Below are 22,193 nucleotides of genomic sequence, written 5' to 3'. Positions count from 1 at the left end.
TTAGGAGAATCCAGCTCTTTAGAGCCCTGTGTCTTTTTGAATAAAATTGAACACATGTAAAATGAAAAAGCCCCAAACAAAACCATGAACCTTTTCTGTGCTCTTATTTGAAATCTTTATATCAAGTCGGGCCTCAGTGTGTACAGGGCTATTTTAAGCACAGTTTCTACCAAAAGAACTGCTGATGACATTTCAGAAGTGATTCCCTCACTGCTGTGCTCCAGTTAATGGGCCACTCTTGTGATAGCAGCAGTATTGCTTCTAAAAATGTGATGATCTGCTGCAGACAGAAACATCTTTTTCTGCATTATGCCCATTGTTTAAAAAAAAAAAAAACATACTAAAGCCTTATCCATGGAACTCAGACTTGGGGGAAATGAGGCTTAACTGGACTTTATTCTCAAAAATAATAAGAGAATTTACTAGAAGGACTAGGCTCTTTTCAACCCTTTTCCCCTGATAATTTGGTACACTTAATATATAAATACACCTATGACTCCCTGTAAACATAAATATACCTGCCTGAAAGACATTCTATATGTATGTGTGGAAGTGTATATATCAATGTCAAAAGCTGTGAGGAGTGGTCCATTGTCACTTCACTGAATATGACACCATAAATATGCATATGAGCACTGAACTAGTGCTCCCAAATGCCTGCTCCCTTCTTATTTATGCTGTTTTATTACAGAAGTAGGCACCTGGTAATCAAACAGACAAGCAGGCTATGATTGCTGTTGAGGTAGCTGTGATACACTGTTTAATACATTTGCACTAGGTCAGGTGTTAGATGAGGCACATTAAGCTGATATTCTCAAAATGGCTTTATGACTGGGAAATTCAATGTCCATGATTTCAGTTAATTAGTGAGTTAATTACATAGCAAACAGGTGAATATATAATTTTTACTTTTCATCAGCAATACCTAAACTCTCTGAAGTGTCAACAATATTCAGCTACTTAATCTGAAGAACATTATCAATTATTTTTTCTACAATTACTTTTTTCACAGTGGTAAGATGAATGTGGATTTTCTTTTTAGCTTCATGGTGTTCCTCCAAATATAAGCAAATTATTTTATGCAGCTTCCTTGCTGCCAGTGTTGGCTGTATGCAGGGATTCAGCTCATTCAATTACTTGGTGGCTCCTTAGTTCATAATGTGTGTTAGCACTTTCAGAAAATATTTCTGAAACACTCACTGAAAAGGGAATATTCCAGGTGAAATATTAAATGGTGCTCTTCAAGACTTTCACAAACACAATATACATTTTTAATTCACTAGGCAAGTCACTGCAATTTCAATTATTAGATATTAGTCAGAAACTGGATCATACGAGACACTGATGGTATAATTTGAGAAAATCCTACTTCAGAAATTTAACAAAAATGATTGGAGCTTCTGATCACCTGCTAGAAATCCACTTTAGTGTAGACTGATTCAAGTCTAATATTCAAAAGGTTTTATAACTTGTTTCCCCGCCACTATTTTTTATATCACTTTTACTGCATCAGATTTTTTCTCCTTGCTACCCCTTTTCTCCTTCATGCCATTGTTCCTACATGCCATCCTTTTCTGCCTTCTACATGTACTACATATTAAACCCAATGAAGTCATATTTCCTATCATACCTGTTTTCTGCCTTTCAATCAATGTTAAAATTGGAGAGTTGTTTCACAAGATTTCTTCATATTATGAGAAAATACAATTTTTAAAAAAATAATATTTGTTGAAAGAGCAAGATCATTATTCCTTCTGTATTGTCTCATCTTCATATTGTTGCAGATGTGAGGTCTTGTAGTTTTCCTGGGATCCAAAGGATACCATTTTGACTTTGTAACTTCTCTGAAATCAGTTGAGAGTTTTGGATTAAAAATCCTAAAATTCCTGCAAACTCAGAATCAATAAATATATTCGATTTTTGTTTTAATAAGGGGGTACACTGTAGAAATCTAGACTTTCTTGTTATCACCTATAGGGTGAGTGCTTCCTTAGGTAATTCTGTATTCAATACATAGAAACCTTTTGAATATGCCTCAGCATGAAACAGTGTTCTGGGAAGTTCAAAGTGGCATCCATTGCTTTCCCAAGGCAGCAATATTTGATCATTTTTAGCATAGCTTCCTGAAGAAATGGGGCATGTTTTGATGGCTGTTTCTGTCTGTTTGCTCCTCATAAACCTTCCTTTCCTTCCACCTCAATGTCTTTGCTCCTGCAGTCCAGTTTCAGTAGAACTGCATTGAGGTGTCACAGAAATCCACAAGCAGATGGGGGAAAAAAGCATAAACTGTACAATGGGAAAAGATAGCTCTAAATGAGTCTGCAGAGCAATGAGCAAGGGCAGCAGATGAGTGGGGATGCTTGGGTTTATGTGGGCTCAGGAAGGAGCCCATGTGCTGAAAGCTCCCTTCCCTGGCAGGAGATGTGATCACCTCTTGGAAAGTGCAGTGCAGCGGTCATGGAAAACAATCCAAAACTGGGTAACTTGGAGTCTTGGGAGAGAAAGCTTTAAGGGAAATAAAGCAGAATCTGTGGGAAACAGCAGTTTATTGTTTCACTATTCATGGAAGAGCTTGTTCATATGGAACATTCAAATTATACTGTGTAAAGTAAAATTCTCATGATAAGAGACACTATGGAAATATTTTATTTATCATATTTCAGCTCACACTCATTTTGAGGCTTATCCTCTATGTCTATTTCTGCACTACAGGTTTTTAGGGTAGTGTAACAAATCAGCGTTTTTTGCCTAGAGTGTTGAATTTTGAACCGGGTTTTCTATTTTTTTGCTAAGCTTGCAGGGTTTCAATATCTTATTATCTGAACACTTGAGGTCTCTTATCTACTTCAGTGAAGTCCTGTTCAGTGCAGAAAAGCTCATGGAAAATATATGATATTGATGATGATCATCATCATCATCTTACTGGAAAAGAGAGAGAATCTAAAATAAGATGCAATTCCCGGAGAAAATGCACAATTTCTGGATTGTATTACTGAAAGTAAAAAGATGAATTATTGTGACTAATTTCAGAATCAATCTTGCAGTTTTTAACATATAGCTGGCCTTGGACTGCAGCATTTTAAATGAAATGAAGAAAATAGTTTGATAGAACACTTTAATGTATTTATTTATCACATTATTGACAAGAGATCTAACTTCTTTCCACTTTGGAAAAAGAGGTATTTTTTAGCTTAATAATTTTCAGTTCTTACAGAGTTCAGATGCTCAGGTTTTAGTCTACCGGGGCAACATATTTTATATACAGTTAAGAGTCTAGTTGAGAATAGCTACTTTTTCTCTAAGCAGTTTTGTTGCTGTTTGTGTTTTTTTTCAAGCTCAAATCAATTTTTCTTGTAGGCAATCATCTCCTATTTCTGTTCCCTGCTGTATTCCATATGTGGTGCAAGTTCAGCTTATGTCGTGGTTCATGCTGGCCTTTTATTAGTGTTCTGATGTGGAGGTTGAATATTAATCTGTTAGCTATAATAATATGAGTTCCTGTTCCTTCTGATTACTCAGGAAGAAAATAATTTACATTTCATACAGGTTTGGACATAGACAAAAGAATCTAGAAGACTTCCAAACTTAGCTACCACATGTAGTATGGGATTTGTGACAGAGCTTTGCACTGGGCTGCTCCTGTGGAAGTTGTAAGGGACTGATATTGACTTCAGCAACAGAGCATTTTCAGAAGCCTCTACTGTGACTAAAACAGGTTGTAGTCAGAAGTTATTGGATAATTCTGATTTGTTCCACCAGATCAGTGCCCCAGTGTGCAAAACATTATACAGACATAGCGAGCTGCTTCCTTAAGGGCCTTACAGCTTTAAAAGACTTTATTGACAGAAAGCACATTTTAAACTTTGGAAGTTTCAATGTCAAATCCATCAGCATAGAAAATAAAGTGGAAAGGATAGCAGTAATCATTCAATGCAGATACTGAAGTTGTATGTTTGTTTAAATACTTTGGCTGATATTTTACTTTTCTGCATTAAAAATAGCTGAAGCTATATCTGAAACAAAATGTTCTCAGTTCTCTGAAATAAAGAGACATTCTTAGCTCTGGGGGTTCTAAAACATTCCTGTAAAAATGAAATCTACCTGAAAAATTAGGACTCTGTACAAAGTAAATTTAATTGGCTTCTTCAGTGTAGAAAAGCAATATGTAGAAATTTAGGAAACTGGCATATAGAAATTATCTTGTGCACGGAAACTGTAAATTCTCCACTGTCTTGTCCAGAATTGGTGATATTATCTCTGCTTTAAATGCTGTGATGGGCTCCAGCTGAGTGAGGTGTCAACTTGTGTGGTCAGATGCCCCAGAAAATATTGCCTCAATTTAACAGCATTGTAAGAATTGTATCAGATACATTTTTCAAGGGAGAGAGGAGAAACTACTGGGAGAGAGCAGCCACAGGCTGGAATGTGTCTAGTCTTCTGTGAACAGCATCCTGAGGCAAGATCCCTGAAGATCAGAGGTCTTCCTACCTTCCTCTGCCTGGCCAAAATGGTTCTCAGCACAGCTCCTGGTAGCACAATATATGGTGGCTCCCCATTTATGTGATATACTCAGCATTATCAAGGCAGTCAGAATTTGGTGGCTGGATTTTACAAAACCAATTTTGGTGGTTTATGGATATAGCATAAATCTCTCTTTTAAGGAATGATTAATTGGGACTGTTTTAGTCTGTTGAATTTTTGACTATAGTATCACAAGCCCAGCTCTGCGCCATTGTTGTAAAGTACTCTTCTGCTTTGGATTTAGACAACATTCTCCTATTTGTATAAACCACATTAATTTTCAGACATTAAAATTACACTTCTTTCAAGAGAAATAGTTTACACCTGCTTTATCTGAATTACATATTAATGAGACAAAACCTTATGTTCGGGCTATATTTAATGAGGAAAAAGTCAATTCATGGAGTGCAAAAGTTCCATATGGACACAACTATGAAAAGTAAATTACTTCACAGATCTCTCTGGTTTTTAGTTTGGATGCTAAAAGAGACAAGTTTAAATGGAACACATAATAACTCCAGATTCATGGATGATGAGTTTGCAGTAGTCCAAGCAACAGGTCAGTCTATGGAGTGTGGTTGGAGATTGTATTTTGTTTGGACTAACAGAAATATTTTGCACATTGTTCACCTGAAGATGGAGCTTGAGTGGTTCTGAGTACAAATGCTAAGTATAACTTGTCACACAGAGCTGTGGGTAATAACTTTCTCTTTGGACTTTGTACAGGGGAAGAAGCACCATCTTAAGCTTATTTAGATTCTTGTGGCAGAAAAATGAAATCTATAAACAAACTTTCTTTCTTTAATCTTCTCCAACTAACCTATGCTCCTGGGTGTTTTACAGATTCTAATGTAAGACTCCTGTAATTATTGAACTGTTCTTTTGACCTGGTTGCTTGAAGGATATTGGATTTCTCTTATCTGCAAATGGAGATTAGCAGTCAGATCACCTGAAGTGCTAAAACACTGCTAATTTTTTATAAAACAGATTTATTGCAAAACCTTATTTTTCCTCCCTACCTTGAACTTCAGCATTCACATTTCATGCATTGTATTATTTGTTTGGGATAATTTGAGGATGACATTCCTGGGGTAAATTTTTAGTATGCACTTTAAGGTCTCCAGTACAATTTTATTAGCTAACTGGTGTCTCTGGAAAAGAATAATTACATAGTTGGATAATTACTTAGGTACTGCTAATAATAATTTAAAATAATTAGAGGGTGTTCTCTGTGGCTGCTGTTTCCTGGTTATTTAAGACTGCTTTCTTAAAGGACCTCTTGCCTGTGCATACTTCAGCTCACAGTACTCTCTGAGGACCTCTTTTCTTTACATTCCAACTTTTCAGGTAAAGCCATTGATTACACAGTTCCCAGACACACAGAAGTGTCTGTGAGGACCTGAAACTGCCTGCAGTGTAACTACCTAAAAAATAGGGTATATCTAATTGTGATTAGGCTTGGTCCTAATTCTGTCCCTTCTGATTTGTGCCCCCAAACTATAGTCCCAACTTACTAATTTTCTAGGGTTGTTGGAACAGGAATGTGGGCATCTGTGGCAGAAGAATACCAAGCATATAATGAGTGACCAAGCTGAGGAAACTGACATAATCTTCACCATTTTGAGAGAAAACAATGAATCCTTAGTTGCTTTTTCTGAAATTTGAAGCCTATCAACAGTTCTGAGTTTGTGAACAGGAGCCTGAGCTTTGACCTTGCAGAACAGTCAAGGTTTTATTTCCCTTTTTTGTATTCTCATCATTAAAGTACATTCCTTCTTTGTTACAGAATTTTGTACATGGAAATATTCTTAGCACTAAGATCAACAAAGAAATTAGGTATTTTCCTTTTGTTAACTAGAACACCACTCTCCTAGAAATTGTCTCTTAGCAGGTAAAGCGGTATCTACCTCTCAATTGAGCAAAGATCACTTCTGACAAAAGTGAAGAGTGGGTGAGGGCATGGAAAAAAATGAAATTGAAAATTAAATATTTCAAGATAATTCTTATTCCTACAAATGCAAAATGAGTACTAGGCACCGTGCTTATAAATAAAGCAACAGGCATATGGGGAGGAAAACAGAGTCACTAGGGCCAGTGACCTCCAGAAAGGAAGAACAAGACAGTTGTAAACATTATCTGTCCAGTTCACAAACCTTCTTCAGTCACTGTTTACAAGCCCGAGAAAAACATTTTAGGCAAAGCTTTAAAAGAACCTGGAGGACTGTACAAAAATGCCAAGAATTGGATTAATTGGCATAATGCAAGGTGGCTGGGCACAGCTGGGGAAAGTGTCAGTGTAGGGAGAATCCCCACCAAGTAAGACTGTCTGTGCAATTAGCTATCTGAACTCTAACCCTTCCAGAATAATTAATGAATAACAGAGGGGATCAAGACAAAGACACAAAGTGATTTGGTGGGTGCTAGCAAGTAATACATCAAAGAATGCTGGTAATTGGCCCTGTGGCTTTCATTCTTTGCCCTATTTCTTTCAATTCATTGACTCAAAATAATGGGTTCAGGTTCATTATCAACAGGTTTTAGCTGCAAGAGCACAACACTTCAACAAAGCTATGATTGTAGCAGCGCTGGTGGCTAAGCAAAAGTTGTAGAGTGTAGCACACTCCCTTGAAAGGGAAAGTAGCAGCATAGTCCCAGGCTTTGTCTTACATGAAACAGTTGGTATCCACGAATTTGCTCTGAGTTTCCTAGGACTTGGTGTTCGCCGAGGTTACGATGCTGGAATACAGCTGGTACGGGCAGGTAGGTACAGCTCCGCTCCAAACCCTGTTACAGTAGCAACATCCATGTTCTGTTCCTTCAGCTGTAAGAAATGAAATAGAATTCCTGACATCATGTGTCACATGTACATGACATTATTTGCATACTAATGGAGAAGTTTAGAGACTTTTCTCTCCCTGTTTTGGCGGCATTGCAGTAAAGGCAAAATTTATTATTTTGAATCCATAAAAATAACTTTCTGATCTGCAAAATTTTGCTTGAGAGTTTGAGTTTGTTTGTTTGTTTGTTTGGTTTGTTTGTTTTTTTTTTTTTTCCCTGAAATCAGAAATGGAATCTCCTCTGTTCTGTTTGTTTCTAGTGTAAATGCTGTTGTAAAATGTTGATATAACTGTTGAGAACATAATTAATTAGAATGGCTTTTGATAAAAAACAGAAGAAGAAGGAGGATATTAGAGAAGTCATCTTCAAAGAGTGAATGATATGCATTTTTTCTCTGCTGTCTTTTTGCCAAGGTCATTTCACCCTAGTAAATATTGTTATACCTAACCATTGCAGTAAATACAATTGCATTTATGGTTAAAATCTGTGTAGCACTTTAGCTAAAAACTGTCCTTTTGGTTTACTATCTGAGAAATTTGAGAAGTGGTTTAAATTTTGAAGCTTACTTATAAACACAAATAGGTGTAAAATTATTTTTCTTCTTGGTTAATGATGTTATTCTGAACTTAGGTTCGTAGCAAATACAAAAAATGGTGTAAATGTTTTAAATAGCAAATTGTTCTCCTTATTGTCATACACAGCAGCATAAAAACTACCCATTTCCTTTGACAATCTGTGAGGAGATAGTCTGAAACTATGTTCTGTGTAAGTCTTACAGATCAGATTCTGATCTCCATTATGCCACTGTTCATCCGAAAGAGCTCGAGTGAACTTTATGCAGAATTTAATTTCAAGAGGACTATGTTTTATGATTGTGAAATCATACAGTAGAATATTGAGTAATAATAAAGTTAGAGAAAAAGTTTCTGATACAACTTGTGGTATTTAATTTTCATTTCAGTCATATTTCAGAGAATAACAATTAGGTATTAAATATTCAAATACATATGTGAATTACCAGTGTATAAATGCAGCTATAAATGCAACAATGCGGTGCATGACAAACAGCCTCAGCCATTTGAGTGCTGTCATGCTGTTTGACATAATGATGTCACTGATCTGTGCGTGGTTGTTCTTTGATGTTTTCTTCTATTAAGCAGGTTCCTCTGTTAAACACGTGCCTCATCAATAGCTTTGCTTGTGCTATAGGCAAAAGTACTGCAGCTTAGGAAGGGCTTCATTAGTGTTAAATTGAATTGTTTTCTTCTGGTAAATTCTAAACAACACTTCCTGGAATTTTAGAATACTTTAAATGTTTGTTTTAAAACACTGCTTTGCACTGGGAACAGTGCTCCTAGCTGAGTGTGACAAAGCTGTCAGTCAGAATGTTTGCTCTCTGCTCTTTGTGATTCCAAGTGCTTTTGGCAGAGGTTTCTTGTGGAAATCTCAGCGTGACTGAGATGATACATGAAACACTTTGAGAGTATTTCAGAATTGTTAAGTTCAAAATACAGTTCTTTCTGAGGCTTTTCATAGCACCGAGGAAGTCTTTTCCATCTGTTCACACTAGGACATGAATGCCATGAATATATATATATATATATATATATATATATATATATATATATCTTCATAATAATAACTTTTACGGATGGCAAAGAAAAAGTAAACTGTGATTTTTTAGTCTTGCCACTATTATATGTGGTTAAAATAAATATTTAAAAACTGCTTGTATTGTGAAGAGCCGTGCTCGAGTGCCTTCTGTCACACATATATTTCAAGTTCCTGAGTTGACAAAATACTGATTGATCTTGTCTCAGAGGTTCTTACATTTTTTCAGAAAGTTGCTCCTCTTTTTGTATAATTTTGCCTTCAAGTGAATAACAAGACTTTGGGGGAGAAGGAAAATCGTTATTAAAAATACACACAGACTTGATCAAAATAACTTTGATGGCTAGAATGATGAGTACAGCCATTCTCTTCCTTTGACAGATTTTTTTTGTCTGAGATTTGAGGGCACCAATATTGATTTAGAAAGCTCCGTCACTCAAATTTTAAATGAATTGGAAACTTTTCCATTTTCTCACCTATCAGCCTCCATAAAAAAGGAGATGCTCTTGCAGGGAAAAGTGCTATTCTCACTTTGGATATCACAATGTATTTATGATGTGGGGCTTAACTAAACAGCTCCCATTTATGTGACTAGGAAAAAAAGACAATTTATTTAGAGTTGGAGTTTTGGCTGAGGCAGCTGGATACAAGTCTGGATCCTAGGCTGGACTGTGGGACCTGGATCCCCTCAAGGGCATTCTTTCCATCAGGTACCCTCTGCTTTTCTTCTCTCTGATGGAAGTGACAACAGTAGAAGCCTGTTCCCTGCTCTCCCTCTCCTGCAAGTAGCTGCACTCCAGAGAAAAGGCAGAAAGCTGCATGTGACTGTGCAGCAGCCTGGATCCTTTTGGACCACAGAAAGTTTCCCTGAAATGCAAAGGGAGCTGACACTTTCTACTTATGTTTATCAAAATGACTCTTATGCACTAAAAATGGATTTGGTTTGGTAGCAGAACTAACTGTAAATGGGAAATGCAGAGGAAGAGGAGCTGAGGGACAGTTGTGTATCTCAAACATGCTCAGTTCCTGTCTTTTAGTGAGAACAGGAACAGCTCCAGACTTTTAAGAACGTTTAGCAGATGAGAATTAAAATACAACTCATTGCATTGCTTTCTAATAGAGAGTGCACAAAGCCTGCAAAAGAGAAGGGAGTCTTGGTTGCTGAAGGTCAGTTCGTGTTTCAAAGGCTGACCTCCTTTGAAAAGGGTCTCTCTGCCTGGTGTTCCCATAGGAAGGGACCCAGGGGCTGGATTCATGCTGGCCTGCGGTCAGGGAAGTGCTGAGCTTCCGTTCAAATCACAGTTCTCTGAAAGAAAAGGCATTTCAGTGCAACCTTAGGTGTCTTTGACAAAGATCCGGACACTTTCTGAAGCAAGGTCTTCATTTGGCTGATATGATGTGCTTGAAAATCTCAAAGGCTGCAAACTTTGCAAAATCCAGATTCGTCTTTGCTGTATTTTTTTTTTAATCTTAACTTGGTATGGTTTATTTGGCACTGCACAGAGCCTTACAGGAACTATTAGCAAAATATGGGCTGAATTGGTCTGGGAGAGAAAATAGTATTTTTTTCTCAAATCTCTAGGTACCATAAAGGGAAAAGCATAGGATGGCAGTAACTAGACTCAGGGATTACAATCTGTGTATCTAAGCTTCATTCCTAAACTTTCATATACAAAATTTATTACCAAGTCTTCCAAAGATAACAATATTCACCATGACAAAGCCCTCTGAGATTATTAGGTAAAAGCTTTATATAGCAGGAATATATTACAATAATGGCATCTAAATTCAATTATTTCTCAAACAACGATTAAAGGAAATATTTTTAGCTTTGGAAAGGAGCTGATCCCTGTAATCAATGTTTGTACCTCCTTGCAAAGTGTATTGCTTATACAAAAGAACAAGAAATGATGTCTGGATCTCAGGGAAAAGGATGGCAGGATGTGGAAGGGCACAAGGATGCTGATAAAAGAATCCTGAGCAGCCACTTCTCATGGAAATTACTGAGGAAGAAGACAGAAGCAGGAAAAAATTGAGGAGAATGCTTTAGATATAAGATCTGCTAATGTGTCTTGCCCAACCAAGAAGTGTGGATAACCCATCTCTCCCCTCCCCCCTTAGGGCCAGGCCTTCAATTTTTTTGTGCCCTTTGCCTCCTGGTCTCTTCCATGATGGTTTTTATACCACTTGCAAGCATTTTTTTCTGGCTGGAGGTTCAAATGAATTTTCTCATGAAAAAAAAACCAACAAAAAATCTTCTGTGAATGTTGTCTTGTTTGTAGACCTTTGAATCCATCCAAGATTTTCAAGTGCCTGGTGGGAAACTAGGTTGTCCCTGTCAAGAGTGGAGGTCAGGGAAAGGCAAGTGCATGTCCTAATATCTCTTTTTGAATTTTTGCTGTGAGGATAGCAATGACATCTTCAGCACTTAAGAAGGCAACTCTGTTTCAGTGTCCAAGTGTTATTTCTGTCTGATGTTTTTTGTCCCTGAACAACTTCTGGTATCGGATCTCTTCCCTGCTTGGTGATATCAGAAGTGCTATTAACTTCTCCCAGTGTTGTTCCTAAAAATTGTGAGCTGCCATTTGAACTCAGTCTCCTTGCATCTGCTTTTGTGCAATGGAATAAAAAACTTGTATTTTTGTAGCTTTCAAGTAAAGAACAATTAAACCAGGAAAATGCCATGCTAATTACACCTCATTTGTCATTACTGTTGTCCTCCAATACTTGCCTCTCATGAAGAGTTAGGTGAATCCTTTAATATTACAAAGAGAATAATACAGTGCAAGAGAAAATGCAGTGGATGCAACTCCTATGTTGGAAAGTATTTGAATGTGAAGATTCAAATATGCTCATAGCACAGCAGTGTTAAAACTAGGCTTTCAAGAGGCAAAAGTGCCTCCCTTAAGGCTCTAGTATATAATTACTACTGTAAGAATAAAAAAAATAAAGCTTAGGGGTCTTAGCATGATTTCTAGTTATTCCTAATTTGGAGGAATTAATTGCATTATATGAGCCTATCCTGATCACAGAATTTTTTAATCACAATCTGAGGTGACAAATGTGTCTTCAACACCACATAAACCAGAGTTTCCCTACAAAATACAGAAAGCCTTGATCCATATTCAAGCTCTTTTCTTGAGTCTCCCTACTGTGATGAAAGCGTCATCTCATCTTGCATTAATTTTGTCTAGATATGTATATATTATGAAAATTATTATGCTATAGCTTCTGGGACAGGTTTTCTCATATACTTTTCAGAATTTTAAACTGTTAAAATAATACCTAAATCTTCCACCTCACTTCAAAAAAACATGCTTGTTTGTGAGAAGAAGGTGGTGTTACGCAAACTTTGCCCTGTCTGTTACAGCCTATGAAAGTCAAATACAGAAGCAAATTTCTAGTAGTTCCTTAAGAAGCAAACTTTGTCCCCACCCTTCATGGGAAGGGAAGCAGGAGCTGTGAAACCCCTGTGCTTGCTTCTCTTGGCATGACTGACCTCCCCTGTATGGCCATGTCTGCCCGCCGTGCTATGGCTGAGGAGCTAGGGTGAGTACTGGGAGAGGCACTGCCCGCTTCCAGGGGTTATTCTGCTTCTTGGTGTTGGGGAAAACCAGCTGGCAGGAACTAACCCGGGTTCAGGGACTGCAGGAGAGGATGCAGGACCTTGCAGTGGTGGGGGCAGCTCTGGGGAGAGCCCAAGAATCCCTCCAAGCCTGGCAGGCAGCTCCCGCCTGTTGAGTGAGTGCGTGTGGGAGCAGCAATTGCACAACAGGGCTCCGTGGTGTAGTCCTTAACAATCAATTTCAGTTCTTGTATCTTAACTGCCATTGATGCTGCAGTGTATTTTTGTGGCAGGAGCTGCTTGGTTAAAAAGTTAGTTCAATGCCTTCAGTTTTTAGACCACATTACAATTAAACCTTTTTACTTCTATAGCCATAGTGTTGTACCATAGCTAACGGGCTGTGAGTTAGACCATTAACTTAATAAAATGCTTTCTGAGGAGACAAGAAGATTTGATTTCACTGTTCTGTAAAATTAAGCTTGTTGTACTACAGAAAGAGTACCTGATTTTTACTGCTTATTTACACAGAGCTTCAGTGGAGTTCAGTGGAAGTTTTGATGATTAATTCAGAGCAAGGCTCTATTCAAATAATATTCACATGACAGCACACTTTTTCATTGCGCAGTTTACTGCTTTCACTGATTTATTTTATATTTAATTATTAAATTTTTTTTTTTAGAGCTATAGTGACTTTAATGATTGTATGTACAAATGTTAAGTTCACATTTATGGATGTATAGACAGTTAATTCATTCACAACTAAGTTCTCTGCCATAAAAGCTTGATTTTAAATACAGGCAATTTGTCCCCAAGGGAAAGGGAAATAAAACCCACTGATCTAAAACAAAACCTTAATAATGTCTCTCTGTCCCCCTAACTTGTAATTACAATTTGGTATCTAAAGAATTTAATGGTACTTGGTCTTTTTGCCCCAACATCCATGGACAAAGCTCTCAAATTTGGATGTCCAAAATGTAAATGAATTTTCAAGGCCTGAGAGCATGGTCTACAATAAGATCAGTGGAGACTGGCATTCTTTAGTCACTTTTGTGGCTCTCACAAGAATATTCTGAATGTATACTTTCACATCAAAGTCAGTATGCTTCCTGAAATGCTGAGCAGGGCAACTGGCTTTTGGAGAGCTATGCATAATTGTATTCTGGCACTACTGTGGCAACTGACAGGACTGAATACTAATTTAGATGCCTAATTTAAATCAAGATCAACTTAAAAATTCCGCAGTTATTTATCTCAAGTAATAAACTAAAGCTGCTTCTGGTTAGCTCATCTAATCTGTGTCATTCTAAAAGATTGACACGTGGGTTGAGCCAGTTGTTATTGTTGTGGAGAAGCAAGATCTAACAGAGAGCAATCACTTGCCTATTTTAGACATAATCAGGACATAACTCACTAATTTATTTTAAAATCCAAAACTTGCCTTCTGGATCTGACATGAATTTGTATGAAAGAAGCATAGCAAAAAAAAAAAAAAAATTATATTTGAAGCCATTATTTTCTCTTCATGTTGACCTGCTATGCATTCCCCAATATCAGGAACCCCCACCACCTCTGCTGAGCAGGAGATGACAAATGTGACCAGGAGCTGTGAGGAATAATACTTGCTTACAGGAGACACATGTCTGCATTCTCTCCAGGGTGACTGGTCATGCTGGGTGAACGCAGGTGTGAGGGTGTACCTAATTGTAAGTGCAATGTAGTTAAGAAAGCAAAGGTGCAAATCGGAAGTTTCTAAACCAGGCTGGTAAAAGGCAAAGTTTCCCTTGAGCTGTGTGTTGTCCTGGTGTTTTTTGTTTTAATCTGCCACTCTAAGCTGCTTCCCTTTGATGGAGTTGTGTTGCCAGGACACGAGGCAGTGAGCTTTCCCAGGCAGTTGCCTTCCAAAGCTGCAGGAGCACTGTGAGGATGCTTTGGCAAAAAGGCATAGGAGGGTTGTGCTGTGAAGCCACCTTGAAGCAGTAAGTGAGGAGCAAGTGAGCAAGGGGCCAGGATTTGTTTCACAGTCATTCTTTTTTGTTGGGAGGCTTCTTGGAACTGTACCAGTATGTTGCCCATCTAGGTGAAAGGTAAGCAGGGCTGGGCAATATTGTGATTGCATCTGCCTGTCACTGGCCTTGTACCAATGGGACAGATTCTGCTGAGCTGTGAAAACACAGGGCTGCAGGCTGGTGTCAGCACAAGGCTGGGAACTGAACAAACACTTTTCTGCAAGCGATAATTATACCACGGTTCAGTAAAGGAGCACTTGCAAAGCCCAGCAGAGTGAAGCACAAAATAACCTTGCTGATCCAGCAGCCATACCCGTTGGGATCTGTTAACTTTTCATCTTGGCAGAGACTATATAGGTGTGTTCATAACCTGCTGGTTTAATGTTTATTTCAGGAAAAATTAAGTTAGGATAGGGGAAGCTGCTTCTCAAGCGTCAGGCTAGACATCTTGCAGGAAGTACTTATTGTTTTCCTCAGTTTCAAATGAAACATAATGTTTCAAAGCCTCACTTCTTCAGAAGGTGTTCAATCCAGCTGTTTGCCTTTACACAAGTGGGATCCCCCTCTTCAACTCCCTGCAATGGCTGCATGTGCTACAAAGTCTTTAGGGGATGAAATGATTTATTGCAGTGCAAAATAATTTTCCCCTTTTTTGGATATTTAATGAATTGTGACTTTGAAATGAAGATTAATTCTGTTCAATTAAAGTAAGTCCAACCAAACTGAGATAAAACTTTACTTAGAGATTTATTAAGTCTAAATGGCTACACAAGCTGTGTTAGAGGCACTTCATCTGCCAGAAGGATCCAGTCCCTCAGTCATTGCATAGGAATACACCCTCGCTGTCCTAAGATAGAGTTCTTCACCATGTATCTTGGATCAATTTTAATCGAGTGTGTAATTGATTTTGTCATACTGCTCTGAACTTCCTTGTTAAGTCACAGTCTTAAGCAATGGCTGAAAGTTTGGGATTGAGAAGGGGAGAACAAAACATGAGATGAGGCTTGTCTGACTTCTCAGCCTATTCTGGAATAGGAAGTGCTGGACATTTTGCAAAATAATCAGGCCTTAAAAAAAACCCCAAAAAACCAACCAAACAAAACAACAACAAAAAAAAACAACCCACAAAAAATTTTCAGTGTGTTTTACAACAAATTTCAGAGGCTGTTTAAGGGAAGCAGTGTGTCAAACACAATTCTACAGCAAACCAGTTCAGCAACAGATTTTACTACATATGCTCTCAGTTTACAGATTTGAAAATGGCCAAATAAACAGGAAAATTTGGGGTTTTTTTAATGAGTATTATATGAACTGATCATGACAGTGTTTTAAATGGAAATTCAGAACATCTACCACATAGCTTATGGATTCAAAATGTGGAAATACTTTTGATATCACTTTCCACTTTTTGCTTTCATAACTTCCATTCTGTTGGCAACATACCATTTCTTCACAAATTCCATAAATGTAATCAATATATCTGAGAAACATGAAATATTTTTAAACATGAAATATTCTTTTATAATTTCTACTGTTTTTTGCAAAACTGAAGTTGCTTTAGCAGCATCATAAACGGTATGCAAATGTAAATGCAAGCCTTCAGTGGACTATATTGACAGCATTCAACATGAGATATGTTTCCCACTGGGGGAAAAAGGACAGAATGCAGAAATAGCATGAGAATAATTTAAAAACATGAATGAGATGAGCAGACTTAAAAGATGAAGATTAGGAATGATGTGGCAAATGAAATAAATTCCAAAGGTATTAATAAAATTAAAAACCATCTGTAGTCCAGATGTTTACTTACGCAAAATTTAACCTGTGAATCAAGGACATATTGCCTCCCTGTTCTAAAGAGGATCTTCTAATAAAAGAAGTCAATCTGCTTTTTCATCTCAATGTTCATAAATCTTCAGTCTCTGGGCTTGACATCTATTTTAAAAAAGGACCAAAAATAGGAAAGTGAAGTATAATGACTTCGAGCAATAACAGCATGACTCAGACTACTTTTTCTTAGAATCCACTGTTAACTCAGACTAAGGATGGACTCTGTTCAGTTTTAGTTTCTAATACTAGGCTATCTTTCTGGCAGAAATTTGTTAAAGACAGCTCAAATCTTTGTTGTACGAATTATGATGCCATAGAAACTTTAATAAAGAGGTTCAGATACTCAGCTACCATATCTCAGTGTTCAATGAAATGAGTTATAATAAGTCATGATCTCAGGCAATGTGACCAGCATTCAAAATAAGGATGGTCATTTACCTTACTCATATCAGATAAATTCAGAACCATGTAAATGACTGCATCTGTAGCTCAACAGCTTTAATATATTTAATGATGACAAACCCAAACCTTTCCACTGCAGTGTGGAACATTTTCAAGGTCTGCTTCCAGAAATGTTGCAGGACCTTTGGGGTAGCATAATTCCTGCTGCTGTTATCTGGCTGCTTAAGACCCCCTTAAGTAGGAATGTCTTGAGGGGGGTGAAGCTGGTGCACAGTGAGAGTTCCCTGCTCTCTTTAGGGACCTGCAGGCAACTGAGATTGACTCTGCCACACACCTGTCTAATGTCTCTGGGGTGCTTTCTGCTCCCCCTCAGAGTGGATGATCTGCTTGCTGCTCAGGGCACCCATGAGCTGTTTAACAGCTGGAAAGAAAGTTACTTTTTCTGAAAAAGACAGAACCTAAATACTTTCTCCTCCCAGGAGTAAATAATTTTGGGACAACCTGGGCTCCCAGAGGTAAAGGGAGGGTCTGAGTTGCCTTAGTGCCTACAGATGTTTGATCAGGTCTGCAGCTTCTCTTGCTTTATAGTGACGTCTTTGCAAAAAGATGTCCATCCAGTTATAAACACCAATAAGAATTTAGCTCATCTGTATAGTTACTATCATGATAGCGCATTAAAATACCTCTACTTTTTAACCAAACTGAATTAATCAAAATTATCTTTTTCTTTGATGCACATGAATCCTGTTCATTCTGCAAAATGCTCAAAGGGTTAAATTAAAGATGAAACGGAACGCAGGAAGATGCAGGAGAACATCCCCCTCCTTCAAATAATACTTAAATGATAAAAAGCCTTTCTACAGGGTTAAAGTCAAAGTGTAGATTTCCTGTTAAATTTAATAATGTAACTTCTTCATACATAATTATAAAACTTTATTCTTGTAAATTCAATTTCTGGAATTACCATAATTAATTATGTCAGAAAATAAAGGAAACAATTTATTTTCTGTTTGTTTGAATCTTGTTTAAGCTGACTATTTTTTATGCACAAACATTTTTCTATCAGTATTTTTCAAAGGACTTTATGTTTAAAGATCTTTCAAGTTAATTCCATTGGTTCATTATTTTTCTTCACATTGCTATTTCTGATTCATACCATTTCAATTAGATTTTATTTTAAGCTATGTTCCATTTTAATGTCAGCAGACTGTGCCTGAAACTGCCAAAAAACCTGTGTGTCACTGAGAACAGTCATGATTTTATATCTGTAAAATGTCAATAAATTTGTTAGATGAAATTCAATAAGATAGCTTCAAATATATACATATTTAGCAGCTACTGAAAGTCTGGGTGCACCATGGTTGTTTTGCTCATTTTTGTCAAACAGTACAAGAAAAAGCATGAAGGAAATGAAAAATATCGTATAAATATTTTTATTCAAGTTTTTTGAGCTTCACTTAATATGCCTACAGATGTGCACAATTTGTGCGAGTGAGGAATATTCATAACTGAATGTTATGGAACACTAAAGTAAAATGAGTTCAGAGAACTCTTATTTAGAAGTTCCTAATTTACCACTACTAACTTTCAGTTAGAATAAAAAATTTAAATGAAGTATTTGAATGCTCTAAATGTCTGTCTGTCTTTGCTCTGTGCTCAGGAACAGAGCTCTCATTTGGAAGGGAAGATGGTGAGGGGAAAGGAGTAGCAGATCAGCTGTGGTGTGCACAGGCACAGAGAACTAGGCTTTAATCTTAATTGTATCGGCACTAGTTGTGTAGGAGCTCTTTAGTTATTTTAGTTGTAAAACTTGTGAATGTTTATTATCCATCAATGCACTAAGCACTTTTGCATAGTAATGGCAGCATTAATGAAATATTAGGAAATATTTGATGGGCTTGCTGGGATCAAAAGCTGTGGTGTTGGGTGCTGGGCTTCTCTGGGCCTTGAAGCTGACCACTACTGCAAGGATTGGGAGTGAAGCCATGTCTTCCTGGGGTCGATGCATAACCTAGATTTTTTCCTACAGCAGGCTGCAAAACACATGAATTTGAACACAAGAGGCATTTGTGCTCCGCACAGAGGTTAAGGGTCAAGGTGGGGCTATAATTTAGTTGTGGAATTTATCATGTGGTGGTGCTGCTTGCATAAACAAAGATTTTAAATTTAAGTTTTAGGGTAAAAAAGGGAAAAAAAGAACATTTCCCTAGTAAGTGAAGCCAGCTTAGAGACTCCTGAAGCATTTTTTGGGAAACAATTGACAGAAAGGTATTTTGTGGACATGCTCTACCATTTCATAACAGACTTGTTCTGAGCTACTGGAACTATCTACACCTCTTCTTCCTTAGGCCAAGTCCCAGAAGTTTCTTACACAGCTCTCATATAGGTATAAAAGTTAAAGGGAATAAAAAGCCCAAAATACATTTTGTGTGCAGCAGACAGAGACTTTGAAAATTATAAAAAGTGTGACTTGTCATCAGGTGTAAGTGGGCTTGGCTGCCTGTTGTGGTTCCACTGAAGCTACATTACATGACACAACCTAAAGACCCTTGTATAAATATTTTTTTCTCTCATAGTTTTGAAAGCAAAACCACTGAACAACTCTTTATTTTAAAACAAAGAATGCATGTAAAAATGTGTCCTCTCTATTCACCAGACATACTGTTGAATTTGATAGACCTATCATTTGTACACTACGTATGTTGTTGCTTTAATGCATTCCCTCACTACTTTGATAAAAGCCTTAAGATGTTGCCACTAGTCCTTTGATGTTTCCTTCTGATGTTGCAGTACCTTTTTTTACTTCTCTTCCAAAAAATCTGTTTTGCATAAACATGAGCAGAGAAGACATTTCTAGTTAAGGATAGAAACATCATGTTCTATCAATAAAAGGACAAAACGGCAAGCTATATCGAGAGTTTTATCTACTCTTTTGAAGCCCTTATTGATGAAAATATTGTATATATTTGAGACAAAATATGATAATGTTTTATTAGTTAAAAAAGAAAAACATATGTTGGCTGCAGTGAATTTTCTTGTGCCATAACAATTAATTTTCTGATAAACTGGAAGAAAAAATCTTAGAGCGGCAAGAAAGTATTTGCCTGTCTATTCTAGTCTATAAACTCCCAATTCCTTAACAGGGATTTATAGGTTATTATGCAAGAGGAAAGACTGAATTTTTATATTTAGTCTCAGAGTCTCACATTGTATTTTAAAAAATAAAGTTGCTTAATCTGTTTTTTGTTTTTTACTGCAAATAAGTAAGGTATTATTATCATTGGTGGTGGTGGTAGTAGCAATAATAGCTGTAGAAGGATAAGAATTGTTTCTACTCGAGATCCCAGTAAAGAGGGGGTGACATTGTCCCAAGGAAACTTGAATAATTGCTGCCCTCAGAATTTTCTGAGATGAAAAAGATATACTAATAGTGATAAATAGATAGAGTTATTCAAATTTATCAAGGAAAGAGATTCAAAGTTTTGCTCAAGGCCGCATAGGGAAAATGTAGCAAAGGCAGGGAATACACAGCACTCTGGAGTGCCAATCCACTGTAATTTAAGGTACTGGCAAGTACTGTGAAAGAGTGATTTTCCTGTGAATGGCATGACTGTTTTCCTGCAGTCAAGAAGAACCTAGTGCAGTGGAGCCACATCATGGTCTGGTGATTAAAAAATTAAGCCAAGGAATGCCAGTTTTCTTACTTCTTCCAAGACATACATATTGTTTGGCTATTCAAAGTTGCATGATCAATTCCCAGCAATGTAAATAGGGATAGAATATTACTTCTTTTTCACAAAACTGAAGCATGGTACACTTCTTAAAGACTTTTTTCTTAACTTTCTAATACAGTATGCTCTGGAAAAATTACTGATTAGAGCTCCAGTCCTACAAGCAATTGTCCATATGACTATTTTCCCTGAAATCAGTGAAAGCCCTTCACAGGTTACAATGGAAACTCTAAGTAGTTGTAGGATGAGGGCCTAGAAAGTATTAGCAAGGGTAAGGGTATCTTGTACCTATAAGCAATGATAAAACCGAAACCAACACTTTCACCATCCCACCTCCAACGAGATGGATGGAAATAGAGATAAAGTAAGCTACTAGCTAACAGGGAAATTTGGGAATTGGAAACAAGTAGGTAAAAAATCCCTCCTATTTATCTGTGGAATCAAGAACTATGCAATTATAAAAAGTTGTATAGGAACAGAAAAATGGAAGGAATAATTGAGAATTAATATTTATTAAATACATTTATTTCTTATCCTTCTACAAATCACTTACTGCTTTTGTGTCCCCCTTCTGTGTTCTCTGTGATGCTAAAGATATTGAGTTCAGACACAGCAGGAAGGAGACCCAGGCCTAGGACTTCAACATTAGTTGATCACTAGTAGAGAACCTCTAGATCCCTAGCATTTTTCATCTGCAATACTCTATATACCCTATTTTAATACTGATTGATTTTACTGTTCAGATGTAACACAGAACATGTAATTTGTGCCAGTGATCAGGCTGTAAACAATCTCTGCATGTGATGAGTTATATGTAGACTTTATTTCCTGAGGCTGTGCAGGACCCTTGCCACAATTCTCTTCCTACCAGCCCTTCTCTTTTGCTTACCCTCCACACATTATCTTCAGAGACAGGGTCCATGTCTGAAGCCTACAGTAAAATGACTTAGAATTTTACTGTACAGCAACCATGGGCACCATGAATCATTTTAACTTTTCTTGCTGCCATGCAGACTTTTTTTCTCTGTCACATCTCTATCTGTCACATCCCAGAGTGCCTTATATCAGACCTCCCAGATGGTGGACTTTAAAAGTAGGTTTAGGTAATTGATATCCCTTTTTACCTCCCTTCTAACACATAATTCTCTTTACTGTGGCCTAAATCCTAGGACTAATGGCCACCCCATACACTGAAATTGAGATCCGTAAACATGAATTAAGATTTAAAGTGTTAACTGGAATTTTCTGTGACTCTTAATGAGTCCTCAGCCAAAAACCAAAATTACCAGGCTGCTTACAGCTCAATATTTGCAGTTAGTAAAAAAAATAATTTCTTCCCGGGACTTCTCTTCCATGTGACACTATTCCCCTCCTATCCACAGTAGCTTTAACACAGTGGGCATACACTTTTCATACTTTGACATAAAATTTGTTTCAAATACGTTTCTGTGTGCATCCTCTCAGCAGTGAAGTCATGCTGCTGGTAATGTCTTATTTGTGAGATAGATAGGCTGAAATTTTCTTTAATGAAGCAATAAAATCTTAAAATTATTTGCCTGCCCATTCTCTGTCTGGCCAAAATTTACCACCTTGAAGAAAACCTTAGCAACAAAACAACAACATTGTTTGGATCCATAAGATGATCAAAACCCCTACTGGGAGTATGACTGTTTCTTGTTCTGCTGGTAG

At 37.2% G+C, this 22,193-nt stretch overlaps 1 protein-coding gene across 4 annotated transcripts in view; it reads left to right on the top strand.

Annotated features, from left to right (window-relative positions):
* TFEC (transcription factor EC) overlaps positions 1 to 22,193 on the top strand; it is a 125,953-nt gene that overhangs the window by 50,984 nt on the left and 52,776 nt on the right. The window contains exon 1 of one of the 4 annotated variants that reach the window (XM_059847140.1): positions 12,394 to 12,519. The exons of the other annotated variants lie outside the window; for them this stretch is intronic. The gene's annotated coding sequence lies outside the window, so the exon portion shown is untranslated. Of the gene's footprint in view, positions 1 to 12,393; positions 12,520 to 22,193 lie in introns of those variants that run through there. 4 annotated transcript variants of the gene reach the window in all.

The sequence above is a fragment of the Haemorhous mexicanus genome, chromosome 5 (assembly GCF_027477595.1).
Source record: "Haemorhous mexicanus isolate bHaeMex1 chromosome 5, bHaeMex1.pri, whole genome shotgun sequence".
NCBI classification, from domain to species: domain Eukaryota; kingdom Metazoa; phylum Chordata; class Aves; order Passeriformes; family Fringillidae; genus Haemorhous; species Haemorhous mexicanus.
Note: the sequence above shows the minus strand (reverse complement) of the source record. Positions and strands in the feature narration are given on the sequence as shown.